This window comes from Galeopterus variegatus, unplaced genomic scaffold (assembly GCF_000696425.1).
Source record: "Galeopterus variegatus unplaced genomic scaffold, G_variegatus-3.0.2 Scaffold3283, whole genome shotgun sequence".
Lineage (NCBI taxonomy): Eukaryota > Metazoa > Chordata > Mammalia > Dermoptera > Cynocephalidae > Galeopterus > Galeopterus variegatus.
This window is the reverse complement of record NW_007729394.1, coordinates 154,234-158,564: the sequence shown is the minus strand read 5'-3', so window position 1 is coordinate 158,564 and position 4,331 is coordinate 154,234.

Here is a 4,331-nt window from a genome sequence, read left to right as displayed (position 1 = left end):
AAAAACAGTCTATAAAAGAAAATTCATGATCCCTTTTCCAGTTTCCGGATCTGATCCAATTTTCAGACCTAGGACTGATTGAAGAGGAGGGCCAGTTCCCAAGAGAAAGAACTGTAGGTTCTTTACACAGTGATGGTTCCCTTCGTCCTTCCCCAAAAGGTCTAATGACCATTTACTTGAGTAAATGTTGCACTGGGGAATAGAAAAGGGGGAATACCCAGGCATTTGGGCTCTGTTGGACAAAGTGTCTAAGTTGACATTAATATCGAGGGATCCGAAGGCTCATTATAGATAGCCTTCTTGTTAGAATGGTGGCATAAGGTGATTGGTAATAAATGGAGTCCTGGCAAAGGTTGAGCTTACAGGAGGTCCACTGGATCCTTGAACCCACCTGATGGCCATTTTCCTGGTCCCAGAATATTAAGTGAGTTTGGCATACGTGGCAGTTGGTGCAACCTCCACATTGCGTTCTAGTCATGTGGGGTAAGAACTATCACAGCAGAAGGAACCAAGGAAGGTTCTAAAACAGCCCCCCACTCCAGCCAAGACAGTAATGTAGAAAATAATATGGCATCCCAGAGAAGAAAAGGTGGAGATTAATGGCACCTTTAAGAATTTAAATGATACAGAGGTGATAGTTCCAAAGGTTCCTCCATTTGCAGTCTGGCACCTGCAGAAGTTAATCGCCCTGGATGATAACTATAGACTACTGCATGTTCAAGCAATTAGTACCCCTGATCACAGTCACTGTGCCAGATGTGGTACCTTTGGGTAGATCAACAGGCCTCAGGTATGATTTCATTTTCTTGGAAAACACATTTTCAATCCCAAGTAATAAAAGAGAGTTAGATATCATTCACATTCATGTGGAATGGACAATAGTATGTATTTATGATTTTGCTTAAGGGCTTAGGTTAACTGTCTTGCCCTCTGTCATAATAGAGTACAAAGAGACCTGAACTCCATGAGCATACTGCAGAACATCACATTGACTTATTGCATTGATAATATTATGTTGATTGGGCTGGATGAGCAAGAGGCAGTTAGCATGCTGGAGGTCTTGGTAAAACACATGTACTCTACAGGGTAGGAGATAAAACCTAGAGAAGAAGGTTTATGGGTTTGCTACATCTAAAAGTTTTAGGAGTCCAGGAATCAGGAGCATATTGGTACATCCCCTTCAAAGTAAAAGACAGATTATTGTGCCCTGTGATCTCCTGCTCTGGGCCTTATTGGGTTCTGGAGGCAGCAAATTCTATAGGGATTCTGCTCCAACCCGTATTCCAGGAAGCATGAAATTTTGCCAGGTTTGAGTGGAGCCCAGAGCAGGAAAAGTCTCTCCAGAAAAACCAGTTTGTGTCCCTGCTTGGGCCACACAATCTGACAAACCAAACTGTATATGAGGTTATCAGTGACAGACAAAGATGTCATGTATATTTTGGATCAGGTCCCAATGAGAGAATCACAGTGTGGACCTTTGGGGTTCTAGAGCATGGCTGTGCTATTTGCAGTGAAAAATTACACACCTTTTGAAAAACAACTTCTGGCATGTTACTAGACCCTAGTAGAGATGGATCAACTGACCATGAGAAACTAAGTGACCATGTGTTAAGAAATGTTCATAATGAGCCATGTTCCACCAGATCCACCGAGTTATAATGAAATCTAAAAGGTAAAGTGAAGGAAGGAAATAATGAGTATCAATTGGGACACTGAGACCTACTTCAGCTTTAGGCATTGTAGTTTATTCCACTAACAGCTCTCTTTTAAGTTTCCCTTCAGGAAGTGAAGCACAGCAGACATCTGAAGGAGCTGCTCTTCTATCCCCTATGGAAATGTGGATCTAGGCAGAAAAAGAGGTGGCTGAGGTAGACCCAGGGATGTGCCACTCAGTTTCTCTTCAAGGAAGAAACTGCTGCCCAGCTGGGGGAAATATCATCAACAGGTAGATGCCTTCAGAGTCTGCCTCTGTTCTAGAGACTCACCTTGCCTCAGGTCACATCCTTTCTGGGGCAGCCTGTGTCTGGCGATGGAGTAAAAGGGTGTGCATGCCAGGCATTTTGGCTTGACATGGGCCACTCTTAATTGGCAGTAATTACTGCAGAGCACCCTGATAGGCTGGCAAAGTTTTGATCAGGTCTGCATTCCCCCTCTGTCCAAACTTGCTTCCTACCTCTTTTCTTCACCAGTGTTAATTACAAATGCGCATCTTGTACTCCATACTCTATCTCTGCATTCTATTTCCAGAGTGCTCGACCAGCAACAGATGTCTTATAGGGGTATATAAAATACGAAACAAATAATTAGAAATAGGTGAAAAAGATAGGGCAATAATAAGTACAGGGACATAAAACTGCTTGGTTTAAGCTAACGTGCATATACCTCCCTGAGTCCTATCTATTGGCTATAGACAGGCTCCATGTTTTCTAGAAGTGAGAGTAAAATAAAAATAAGCCAAGTGTCCAGTAGAAACCATGTGACCAGGTGAAGGACAATAGTTCCTCTTTCTAAAAGCAGAAAAAAAAATTTCTGAGAAAGGACATTGTGTAATGAAACAAACAACCTTAACAATTACAATTGTGCTGCATGGTTAGCTAGATGGCTCATTATTAATCACAGTATCCTAAGCAGGTTTCTTGCTTGTCACTCACACTCCTTAGGCTCTGGGTCAGTGGGTATGTATTAGTCATTGGAACCAATCATCCAAGGGTGTTTGGTTAAGATGGTTTTATTGGAGATGGTGTATGCAAAATGACGATGATTAATGGTGTCCCACATACTATTGTTATTTATTTCACCCTCCTGTGAACTAGAATGTCTTGCTTGAGCTGGCTTATTTCCCCTTTTGATTCTCCTTCCCTAAAATGATGATGCCATCCACTTGTATCATCTATTTGACTTTGGCAAATAGAAGGATGGAGGAAAGAAGAGGAGAAGAAGTAAGTGGAACACTGAAGTGCCTAGAGGATCCTCCAACTGAAGAATTCTTTCTTCAATAACTGAATTGCAAATTAACAAGGTATTTGATTTTGAGCCCTTGATTTTCTAGGAGATTGGACAAATGTGTTACCAGTTTCTTTACAAGAAAGTCATCTAGTCTCATTGGACTAATTCTGGGAATAAATCATTTCTTCAAAAAAATCAAACTATTTTTTAATCAATTGATATTTTTTATCAATTAACAAATCTTCCAGACTGGGGTTTTCTTTGGATTTTGCTAAATTAGGATGTATGAATAATTAGCGTAATGGGTTTCTTATGGTATAAAGTAAAATTTAAGATTTATTAATCTAAAAATGTTAGATTAACAGAAGCACTTAGGGAAGTTATAAAGGGTAAAAGAGAAATTTTTGCTTCCTCTGAGTATCTAAAGTCCTGCATTCATTGTCTATGGCTCATTATTTTTCTTTGTTCCTTTTTAAATTCAATTTTATTTAATTGTTTTAAAATAACATTTAAATCTTTTTACTTAGTTGTTTTCAGTTTGATCTCAATCTGTCTTTTGGATGCTTCTGGTTTCTGCAGGACAAATTTTATTTTTTAATCTTCCTGCTTTCATCCCTACACTCTTGATTTCCTCAATCCTTCTTCATCCAAAACACAAACATAATAAAAATCTTACTGATACAGATTATTTTCATAAGAGGTGGTTTGAACTAATAAGACTGTATTAGAGTCTATCTTTAAACCAATATGTACCTTTATATTTACTTACAGGAATTTGGCTACTAGAGCGTTAATAAGTTACATCTTCTGGACATTTATTTTAATGAGAAGATGAGGAATTCTTACATATTTTTGTTGAGTACCGTGCTGGTCCTTTGCCCTCAGAGCAATCCTCTCTTCAATACCCCCATCTCTGTGCTATTTTGCAAGGGGGATAAACTCTTTAGGATGCATTTATCAGGCTCTACTATTAGTTGGCTTCCTTCTGGGTTTTGCCAATGGGAATGGTTGGTGGGAGATTAGTGGGCAGGAGGAAAGGAGGCAGTTCTACACCACTCTGCATAGTAGAGAGTAACTACAGCTTCTCTACGGCTTCAGATCTCATTGAGTAGACTACCATAATATTAGCATTTGCTTGGTGGCCCTAAACCCTGGACTTCAGGCACATTTTCTTCTCTGTTTGATACTTTAGCCTAGAGGTAATGGTGGTTTCCTGTTGCTGCCAATCTTTAAACTATCCCATTGCTCACTGTTTGGCTTCTCAGCTCATCCACCACTCATATAACTAATTATTATAGTTATAATAATTCCCTCTGATTTGGAAAATATGGACTTTTAAAAGCAAATGATATTGGGATAACTGGATATGCATTTGGAAAAAAAAA